This window comes from Triticum dicoccoides, chromosome 5B (assembly GCF_002162155.2).
Source record: "Triticum dicoccoides isolate Atlit2015 ecotype Zavitan chromosome 5B, WEW_v2.0, whole genome shotgun sequence".
In the NCBI taxonomy this organism is placed as follows: Eukaryota; Viridiplantae; Streptophyta; class Magnoliopsida; order Poales; family Poaceae; genus Triticum; species Triticum dicoccoides.
The window spans coordinates 414,481,249-414,492,909 of NC_041389.1; the positions used below are offsets into that span (position 1 = coordinate 414,481,249).

The 11,661-nt window shown below is 46.3% G+C and overlaps 1 long non-coding RNA gene across 1 annotated transcript; it reads left to right on the forward strand.

Annotated features, from left to right (window-relative positions):
- Nucleotides 1-1,195: 1,195 nt before the first annotated feature.
- Nucleotides 1,196-2,302, forward strand: LOC119309677. Its single transcript, XR_005150590.1, has 3 exons — nucleotides 1,196-1,508; nucleotides 2,079-2,169; nucleotides 2,260-2,302. It is a non-coding gene; the product is annotated as an uncharacterized LOC119309677 (long non-coding RNA).
- Nucleotides 2,303-11,661: the final 9,359 nt, after the last annotated feature.

Genomic DNA, 11,661 nt, shown 5'->3' on the forward strand with positions numbered 1-11,661 from the left:
CGCCTTAAGCGCCCGCGAACCTAACCGGCGCTCATAGGAGAATCTTAGTGGGCTGGCCCATAAACACGTACTGCAATACTGTAGCGCAAAAATACCACCAAAAACAGGGCATCGTGGGGAATCGAACTCAGCCCGCAACTAACCTCCAATAGACTGGCTACCACTACACCACCCAACTTCTAGTGACCAAATGCAGCGCGCACTGTTTAAGAACTAGCTGCGCTATTTGAATTAGAACAAGTTCACTAATTTGAGGAAAAAAAGTTCACCAATTGATCGGTCTGACCAGTTAACCATTGAATGTTCAAAAAATATGTGTATCTTTTCTGAAAAATCAGGAATTAAAAAAAATCGTTCATGGGTTAAAACAAAAGATAACGAATTTAAAACAAAAAACTCATAAAAAAAGAAAAAGTTCATCAATCTTCAAAAATAGTTCATTGATTTTGAAAAAAGTTCATCAATATTCAAAAATAGTTCATCGATTTTGAAAAAAGTTCATCGATTTTGGAAAAAGTTCAGTCGATTTGAAAAAAGTTCATCGATTTTGGAAAAAGTTCATTCGATTTGAGAAAAAAGTTCATCAATTTTGAGAAAAAGTTCATCAATTTTGATAAAAGTTCATCAAATTTAAAAAAAAGTTCACCCAATTTGGAAAAGTCAACGATTTTGAAAAAAGTTCATCAAAATTGGAAAAAAGTTCATCAGATTTGAAAAAAGTTCACCAATTTTTAAAAAAATCATAGATTTTCAAAAAAGTTCACTGAATTTAAAAAATAGTTCATCAATTTGAGAAAAAGTTCATCGAATTTCGAAAGAAATCATCAATTTAAAAGAAAAGTTCATGTATTTGCAAACAAATTGGACGAACCAGGATGAAAAAAACAGAAAACAGAAAAGGAAAAAAGGAAAACGAAAAAGGAAAAAAGAAAAGGGAAACAAGAAGCGGGAGAAGATATCATAAAAGAAAGAGAAATTTCCGTTTAAACAGATCTGCTGCGTTGGCGCAGTGGTTGTTCTACCAAAAAGTGGTCTCGGGGTCCCAGGTTCGATTCATGACAGGCGCATCTTTTTGCAGAATTAAGATACAAAGAAGAAACACCTAGATGGGCCGGGCAACCAGCCCAAGCGAGTGTAGCTGCCGTAGTGCCGTGTAACAAAATCTTGAGTTGTCTCAAAATAATAATAAAAAAAATCTTGAGCACCGCCGAGAGCAGTGGAAAGAAACCCCCGAATCGCATCGCCTCCTCCTCCCACGCCGGCCGGAATCCTCCTCCGCAGCCGCCTACCTCAGTCGACCTCCTTCTTCCCCACGCCGAGCGAAATATCTCTCTCCGTGAACTCGTTCGAGGTCGGCGTTTGCGGGCGCGGGGGAGACGCAGGAGTAAGAGCATCCGCGGCGACCGGAGATCAAGGAGGAGGAAGGTGCGGGTGCGTTGAAGGCGAATTCGCCGTCCTTCCGGCGCCGTGAGGTGACCTGCGCGCGGCGGAGCTGGGTCTCCACGCAGGTAACACGACGAGCCTTGTACCAGAGATCTTTTTAGTCCCACATCGCCAAGGGACTAGGGATCCCACCAGTTTAGAGGCTTAGGGCTAGAGTAGCGCGGGTTGAGTGGGGAGCTGTGCCTCACCAGGACGGTGAGGGGCGGCGGGGCATAGCGCTCCCATGATTTTTTTTTACTTGCACACATTTCGTAGTTGTAAGCAGGCATCTGGACAGTAAACGTCTCCGAGCTGAAATTTCTTTATCCAATGAAGATCACTTATGTACCTCACCATGCTAAAGATAAATAATAGAACGCTGAATAGTTGGAGAGTAGTAGTGCTGGTGCTTAGGGACCAATAAAACACAGAATTAACATATTCTCGGAGGATCGTGTCTTTTGGGCAAACTAAACGTGAGAAAGTATTTTCTTCAAATTTGTAGCCGGCAAATACCCAAAGCAATGGTAAACAAATTATTTACGGATTTATGGTTGATGTTAATGTTTCTGAAGATGGTTCACAAGCATAGTAGCTGGAGTTTGTTCCAGACAATGATCTCAATGGACACCATTCCTGATTGTTTGCTCCATCAGGTACCATAGTTTAAGGGCAGATGCACGTTGGTTACTGAAGAGATCTGAAATCTCTCTTAGAAAAAGAAATAAGACAACTTCTTTGTTTCAGGTGGAGCAACTTGAATCTTAAGTATGCCAAAAGTACATTCCACATTTACATAATTGTGCTTACCTTTTGATTATCACATGATGGGTACAGACTGGTCCTTTTGACCCGTGCTTCAAGGTTGAGTAGCGGCGGCTATGGCGGCGATGGACAAAACAAGCGGTGGTGGTGTCAGAGGGGAAGGTGAGAAGAAGGCTGCTGCAGCGTGCGACGTGGAGGCGCTGCGCAAGTGCCTGCAGGAGAACAAGGGTGATCGTGTCAAGTGCCAGGCTCACATCGATGCCTTCCGATCCTCGTGTTCTGTCAGCCCCACCACTACCTCTGACAGCCATCCTGCCGTATGATCTTCCACTTCTTGGCTCCCAAATCAGAATAATTCCTTTTCACTAACTTTTACCCATGTATTTATTAAGTAAATTCTTCCTACCCAGATTGACAGGTCTTATCTGATACACTATTTTAAACAAATGAAACTTTCTTCAAGTTAAAAGCCAAACATTGACTCATCTGAAACTTGATTTAGAGCATGACACCGTTGTTTACAGTGTTAGAGCATCTCCAACAGGCGCCCAAAAAGAGCTCCGTGCACTAAAAAATCATTTTTTTGGTCGCGGAACAGCTCCAGCAGAAGCTGTAGCGCTAAAAGTTTTTGGGCGCGCTCTGAAAAACGCTATGGCGCGCAGCATATTTTGGGCTCCGGATTGCGCGCGCTTCACAATTTGCACTGTGTGCTTTTTGGGCGCGCGTTTTTGTGCGTCTGCTAAAGCAATGTTGGTCCCGGCGCATTAAAAGTGCTACAGTGCCGCGCTATAACTTTTATTGGGCGCGAAATTTTTGTGCGGCCGTTGGAGATGCTCTTAGGTTAGTCATCACTCTGAGGTCTTGGAGACAAACGAAATAGCTGCTTTGGGAAGACATCAGTATGAATAAAGTTGATAAACATAGTATGCATGCAGGTAGATCCTACATACAGCGAAACCATTCATGTCATCTTGTAACTTCTAAACACACTCTCTGAACCAGTTGGTAGAGTTTCAAGTGCAATTAGGACTGAAACATGGTGCTATTTTTCTGGTGCAGGTAAAAAAGGGGATGTGAAACACAATGGTTCTGTTGCTGGGGTAGTTTTACAAGAAACTGCATGGAACACTTATGATGAATAAGGTGACGACGCAATAAGGTGACGACACAACGGTCATGTGAAAGATTGGATAATTAGAACTTAGGGTATGTTTGATTCGTAGCCAACATGTACCTTACCGAAATTTTTGGCTGTGACCAAAACTTTGGTCATGGTTTGGATGGTTGACAACTTTTTGGCATGCCAATGGCTTCATACCACTAGTTCATTTTTAAAGCTAATATTGCCCAGCTCATGGGCACACAAAACCTTGACCAAAATTTGGCTAGTCAAATATTTGGTGGGTCAACCCAGGGCTCAAACCAAACTTACCCTAAGACCTAATAATTATCCTATATATGGTATTTGTTGGTGCGGAAAGAACCATTGGCAAAACTCCGTAACTTGATGTCGCTATTGTCTAAAACGGGTCACTTTTTGCTACGGACTGTGCTAGGCTATTTCAAAAGTTGGAGTCGGTCTAGTCTAGTGTTTTGCATAATATGCACCTGATTCAATAAAACCTTCAGTGAGCCTCCAGCGTTGTGGTTACTTCCCAGAGTTTACTGGTGTCCAGTTTTATCGACCAACGCCTAGGTAGCAACCAGTAGGCTGGTCAGAATTATGTTCACTGTTAAAAAGGTGTAGTAGGCTGGTCAGAATTATGTTCACTGTTAAAAAGGTGTCGTGTGCGTTCTCATCTTAGAAGTGACGGTTGGTTTATGTTGGAAGAGTAGTCTTATTCTCGTAGTGGGTTATGGGAGATTCCAGTAGCTTGGCTCCAGTCTCTTGGCTGCAGATTCTTCTTCTATGTTGCTTGGCTACCTATCTATCTGTACCTGGGAAGTTTGCTTCGGCAGCTCTGGTGCACATGATTCGAGCTTGAGAATTTGGAATTTCAAATGCTACAGCGTAACAGCAGCAATGTACGTTGCCGTGGACATCTGGATGTGATTTATAACTGTGATCATTTGAGTAAATATCAGTAACATGTCATCTGCGCCTTTGAACGAGTTCTCAGAGAAGTACGCATTGATCTTAGTTTGTGTAGTTCTTTTTGTTTGGCAATTCTTTTGCGAAGTAGAGTGTCCTGGGACACTCACTGTTGTCTTACACAAACGAAGCACACACGGCTGAGTTTAAAGAATATGTAATTGGACTTGAAACAGTCTCTACGACATTGCATTTAGCAATTGTAGCACTGAACTATGGTGGCATCAACATTTGTCCGGATAACAATCAGGATCCCGGCCTAGATGTTTTCTTTTTTTAAACCGGGCCTATGTTTTCCTACCCACGGAGATCTTGACATTTCCCTTGGCTGCATTCAGTTTCTTCAACCTGATATGTGTTAGAGTTATATTAAGTGATGTCTTTTGGCCTTTTGCATTCTAGTCTCTTGGCATCCTCTTGTAGCCTTTTGGCATCCTCATGTATGTGTATATATGTTGGCATTGGCCTCCTAATAATATAAGTTGCTTTCATAACATGGTATTAGAGCTCTAGGTTTTTTTTTTCCGCACGCGCAACTCGTGCTGCTTCCGGTCCAATCTTCTCCACGGCCGCCGTTGCTCTCTGTTCTGCTGGCCCGTGATTTTGCTTTTGCCTATGTCCATCTCCAGCTACAGGCGCTTCACGTCCATGCTAGCTAGCTCATCCATCGCTGTGTTGGATTCTATATCGGATTTCGTCCCGATCGATTGAGCCGCTGGCCGCTTGTCTTCCTCCAAGGTCGCCGCCGGCCGTTTGTCTTCCTCCGCGGCTGCCGACCACCGGCCTCGTCAGCGGCGCTGTTGCCTTCCACAGCTGCCGGCCGCCGGCCTCGTCGGCGCCGCTGCTGCCGTCTGCAGGTGCTCGAGTGGTCACGCGTGCGTGCGTTGCTGCTGTTGTTTCGTGTCCGGGCATCTTCAACTCCAGATCGCGGCTCTGTCGCTGCAGGCCGGCCCGTCGCTGCAGCCTGCTCGAGCCGCCTGTCAGTTCATCTCTCAATCGAGCAGAGGCAGTAGCTATCGGAGGTCAACCGCTCCTTCCCCGCCCGGCCGCCGGCCTCGTCTGCATCACTGTTGTCTTCTTCGGCTCCACCGGTCGCCGCCCCATCTGCGCTGCTGCTACCGGCCGCCGGCCCCGTCCGCGAGGCTGCTGTCTTCCGCAGCTGCCTGCAGGGCGCTCGTGTGGTCACGTGAGTGGTTGCTGCTGTTTCAGCGTGTCTATGGCGTCATCTGGCTATTTTGCCATCCCGCGCTGCCCAGTGATATTTGACGGGGCTAACTATGCTGAGTTCGTTGCTTTTATGCGCATTCACATGCGTGGCATTCGTCTCTGGGGTGTTCTTTCCGGTGAGGTCCCCTGTCCTCCGCGCCCAGTGCCTCCTGTGGCTCCTACCCCACCGCTGACACCACCGGCTATTGACGCAGATGCTTCTGATGCTGATAGGGCTGCAGCCAGGGTTGCTGCTGATGATGCGGATGCCGCTTATGACCAAGAGGTCTTGGATTATTCAAATGCTCTTTCTGTTTATCGTGACGATCTGGCTGCTTACACTCAGTGGTGTGATGATGATGCTCGTGCTGCGACTGTTCTCACTTCCAGTGTTTTGCCTCAGTTTGCTTTTGAGTTTATAGGCCTCGGTACTGTCTTTGAGATGTGGACTCATCTTCGTCAGCGCTATCAGCCCTCTGGTGATGCTCTCTACTTGTCTGTGGTCCGTCAGGAGCATGCTCTTCAACAGGGAGACTCCACTATTGATGAGTTCTACACTCAGAGTTCTGCTATCTGGCGCCAGCTTGACTCCCTTCGCACTACTGTTTGTGGCACTTGCCCGTGTTGCCAGACTGTGAGGTCAGACTTGAAGTTTCAGCGTGTCTATGAGTTCTTGTCACGGCTCCGTGGGGAGTTTGAGCCTCGACGTGCTCAGTTGTTTGCTCGTGGCCGGGTTCCTATTTCTGAGGTGCTTTCTGAGCTTCGTGCTGAGGAGACTCGCCTCCGTGGTGCTGGTTTGCTTCAGGTTCCCTCTGTGCTCTCTACTCGAGGTGCTACTCCACTAGTGTCTTCTCGCTCCAGTGCTCCGCCGCTACTGCCCACTCCTCCGGGTAGTGAGGCCCGCTCTCGTGAAGGCCGCTCTCGTCCTCGTACTCATTGTGACTACTGCAACAGGGATGGTCACCCCGAGTCTGACTGCTTCAAGAAGAAGCGTGATATGCGTAATAGGGAGTGCAATTCTTCTTCTGGGACTCGTGCTTCTTCCTCGACGCCGTCTACTTTCTCCTTGACTGAGCAAGATATTGTGAAGCTCAAGCGTCTACTTGCTGCTTCAGGTTCTTCGACAGGTACTGCAGGCTCTGTGACTGGTGCTTCTAGTGCTGAGCGACCACTGTCTACACAGTCAGGTACATCCCCATGGGTTCTGAATTCTGGAGCTTCATTTCATATGTCCTCCGATTCTTCTATCTTGTCCTCTCGTAGATCTCTCGATTTTCCAATTAATGTTCTTACTGCTGATGGTACTCCTCTTCCTGTTGTGAGTCGAGGCACTCTTGCCACTTCTTCCTTTTATGTTCTAGATGTTTCTCATGTGCCTCGCCTTACCATGAACCTATTTTCTGCGGGTCAGCTTACTGATTCTGGTTGTCGTGTCATTCTTGACGTTGATTCTTGCACTATCCAGGATCGTCACACGAAGGCTCTGGTTGGGGCTGGCCCGCGCCGCCGTGATTCTCAGGGGCTTTGGGAGTTGGAATGGCTTAATGTTCCTTCCGCTACCACCACACTCGCCAGTCCATCTGCCTTTGCCGCTTCAACTACCAGCTCCTTCCAGCAATGGCATCATCGACTTGGTCACCTTTGTGGTTCTCGACTATCGTCTTTAGTTCGTCGTGGTCTTCTAGGGCCTGTCTCAGGAGATGTCTCCTTACAATGCCAGGGTTGTAGGCTTGGTAAACAAGTTCAGTTACCTTATCCTACTAGCGAGTCAGTGTCGCAGCGCCCTTTTGATTTAGTACATTCAGATGTGTGGGGTCCGGCTCCCTTCTCTTCCAAAGGGGGCCATCGCTACTATATTATTTTTATAGATGATTTCTCTTGCTACACTTGGCTTTACTTCGTGTCTTCTCGTAGCGAGGTTCTCTCTATTTATAAGCGTTTTGCCGCCATGGTCCACACTCAGTTCTCTACACCTATTCGCGTGTTTCGTGCTGATTCTGCTGGCGAGTATATCTCCAAAATGTTGCGTGGTTTTCTTGCCGAGCAGGGTACTCTTGCTCAATTCTCTTGTCCCGGCGCTCACGCTCAGAATGGCGTGGCTGAGCGCAAGCATCGTCACCTTCTTGAGACAGCTCGTGCGATGATGATTCCGCCTCTCTTCCGCCTCATTTCTGGGCTGAGGCTGTCTCCACCGCCACATATCTCATAAACATTCAACCCTCATCTGCTCTACAGGGAGGTATTCCTCTAGAGCATCTTTCTGATCATTCTCCTGATTATTCTGCTCTTCGTTTGTTTGGTTGTGTTTGTTATGTTCTCCTTGCCCCCCGAGAACGCACCAAACTAACCGCTCAGTCTGTTGAGTGTGTTTTTCTGGGCTACAGTGATGAACATAAGGGTTATCGGTGTTGGGATCCTGTCGGTCGACGGATGCGTATCTCTAGGGATGTGACTTTTGATGAGTCTCGTCCATTCTACCCACGACCATCCTCTTCGACCTTTTCAGTAGAGGATATATCTTTTCTCACGTTTCCTGATAGACCTCCCTCTATGCCTCATATTCCTACTCCTCCTTCTCGTCCCACTATTGCAGATCCGACACCATCTTCTCCTATCGTTTCTTCTCCTTCCTTATTGCATGACACTCCACCTTCATCACCAATGTCTTCTCCATCTCCATCACCTCCGGTGGTTCCTTCTCATCCCACTTTTCCTTTTCATTATACCCGTCGTCGATGTGTTATGGATGAATCTACTGACCTGCCATCTACTTCTAGTGCACCGTCTTCCTCGTCCCAGCCGACTTATGGTCTTCGGGCTCGACCTTGCCCTCCTCCTGACCGCTATTCTCCTAGCCGATATGGCCTTTCGGTTGTACTTGAGCCTACCTCTTATCGTGATGCTCTTGTTCATCCTGAATGGCAGTTTGCGATGGCAGAGGAGATTGCCGCACTTGAGCGCAACGGCACATGGGATCTGGTTTCTCTTCCTCCCCATGTTCATCCCATAACTTGTAAGTGGGTCTATAAGATTAAGACTCGCTCTGATGGTTCTCTTGAGCGTTATAAAGCTCGTCTTGTGGCTCGCGGCTTTCAATAGGAGCATGGTCGTGATTATGATGAGACATTTGCTCCTGTGGCTCATATGACCACTGTCCGCACACTTCTCGTCGTGGCCTCTATTCGCCACTGGTCCGTGTCACAGCTTGATGTTAAAAATGCCTTTCTTAATGGTGAGTTGCATGAGGAGGTTTATATGCAGCCACCACCTGGGTATTCAGTTCCTGATGGCATGGTTTGTCGTCTTCGTCGCTCTCTCTACGGCCTTAAGCAAGCCCCTCGCACTTGGTTTGAGCGTTTTGCCTCTGTGGTCACTGCTGCTGGTTTTTCACCCAGTGATCACGATCCAGCGTTGTTTGTCCACCTTTCTGCTCATGGTCGCACTCTTCTTCTTCTATATGTTGATGATATGATCATCATCGGCGACGATTCTGAGTACATTGCCTTTGTCAAGGCCCGTCTTAATGAGCAGTTCCTTATGTCTGATCTTGGTCCTCTTCGTTACTTTCTTGGGATTGAGGTTTCCTCCACCTCTGCAGGCTTTTTTATTTCTCAAGAAAAGTATATCCAGGGTCTTCTTACTCGTGCGGCTCTTAGTGATGAGCGCACTACTGAGACTCCTATGGAGCTCAATGTTCACCTTCGTGCTTCTGATGGTGAGCCCTTGTCTGATCCGACACGTTATCGTCATCTTGTTGGGAGTCTTGTGTATCTTGCTGTCACTCGTCCAGATATTTCCTATCCTGTCCATATTCTGAGTCAGTTTGTTTCTGCTCCCACTTCAGTTCATTATAGTCACCTTCTTCGCGTTCTACGATATCTTCGTGGCACGATCTCTCATCGTCTCTTTTTCCCGCGTTCCAGCTCGTTACAGCTCCAGGCCTATTCGGATGCTACGTGGGCTAGTGATCCTACGGATCGCCGTTCACTTTCTGCCTACTGTGTCTTTCTTGGTGGTTCCCTCATTTCCTGGAAGACGAAGAAACAGACTGCAGTTTCTCGTTCGAGTGCTGAGGCCGAGTTGCGAGCTATGGCTCTTTTGACGGCTGAGGTGACTTGGTTACGATGGTTACTGCAGGATTTTGGTGTTTCTGTTACTACACCTACCACCCTCTTGTCAGACAGCACAGGTGCTATCAGTATTGCGCGGGACCCCATGAAGCATGAGCTTACCAAACACATTGGTGTTGATGCTTCTTATGTGCGTGCTGCTGTGCAGGATCATGTTGTTGCTCTTCAGTACGTGCCTTCTGAGTTACAGCTAGCGGACTTCTTCACGAAGGCTCAGACTAGAGCGCAACATCGATTTCATCTCTCCAAACTCAGTGTTGTGGATCCACCATGAGTTTGAGGGGGGGTGTTAGAGTTATATTAAGTGATGTCTTTTGGCCTTTTGCATTCTAGTCTCTTGGCATCCTCTTGTAGCCTTTTGGCATCTTCATGTATGTGTATGTATGTTGGCATTGGCCTCCTAATAATATAAGTTGCTTTCATAACAATATGAACCCGCTCTTCAAAAGCCCAAAGGAACGGAGTTGATGCTCCCACATCCATAGCATGAGTAGTCGAAGCAAGTGAATGATTTGAAATTCGAGTTATTTCACAGAGTAACACTCTTATATATTGAGCTCGTAATGGTACTTCACAATTCAAAAGTCTCTCTACGGCTGAAAAATGAGCGTTTTCTTGGGCCATCGTAGAAACATAGATAGGGTCAACAGACGGAACGACCAACGAAACTTTACGACAACTTTTTTGTATGATCGTGACTCCGCATTCTTCCTACCTGCGAAACCGGTCAACTTTAAACTTTGAGAGGAGTCCTGTTCCCGACGCCACTCCATGACTGTATTTTGGTTGTATGTGAGGTCCAATTATATGATTTTGGAAGCAAGCTCGACTAGTAGTACAGGAGACCAAAAATCTGTGTGGTCGAAGCATATGGATGCTTCTTTCAAAGAAACAAAATTCATGTACCATGAAATCAAGATGCTTAGTACTTGAAAACAATTGTAATTTGAAGAGTACATCTATTTACTCACAAGCGAACCATATCAGCACTTGCAGTATGATTAATGGCAATGATCAATTTCTTTTGAAAGGGAAACATGTCATATGAGAAGGTGAAACAGTACAAAATTATAGAGTCCGTGAGAAGCAAAATTTCAGGTAATACTAATATTCAGGATTAAATCGCAACTAATGGAGATCTGTCATACGAAAACCAGGCACACAATTTGTTGGTTAATCGTACGACCAATTGCCATCTCATCTAACCAACGACAAGAAAGTAACCCCGATGGAGTTGTTTGAGCTCATGAAACACGTGGAACCGGATATGCAAGCACGCATATTACTTATCTTCTGGCTTTGTGCGAATAATAGTGATGGGAAGGAAAGTATTGATGCTTGTGTGAATTATCTTATCAATCTTCACCTATTGCTTTGGGGAAAAAAATGCGAGATTATTGCTTTGGAATATTCTGGAGAAAGTAGTGGATAATGGGATGGGAAAAGAGCTTTTGCCTTGAAATATGCACCTCAAGCTGATGGAAAAACAACCCAAGCTGGTGCCCTCCACCAGAGGGGTGGGCCAAGCTAAATGCCGACGCAAGCTTCGAAACAATCACAAAGAATTCGATGATCGGGTATATGGTCGGTCTTTTTTTTTTTCGGGTATATGGTCGGTCTGAAACTCTAAAGGAGACGTCCTCATGGCAGCTGCAGTTCCTGGAGGTAGAAGCCACGATCCAGAAGAGGCCGAGAGCTATGCAATTGCTGAAGGGATCAAGCTATACGTTGAGCAAGCGACCATGGCTCTAGTTGTCGATTATGATAATCTATGTGCCATCCCAAATCTCCAGGGAAAATGGGACGATTGGTCTCTATCTTGTTTCGACTACAAAGATGTATGGAATATATTTGAGGAGATCTTTTACAGTGATTGGCGTAGTACTGGAAGTACTTTCGAGTACTTGCCCTTTAGATTTTTATTAGCCGTCTGATCTGGTGGGAGGTTAAAAATGAATAAACCTAATTAGTTTAATCCGAGAAGAGCATAATGGTCTAGGGTAAAATATTGTGGTTTCAACCGATCACGTCCACTAGAACCACGCC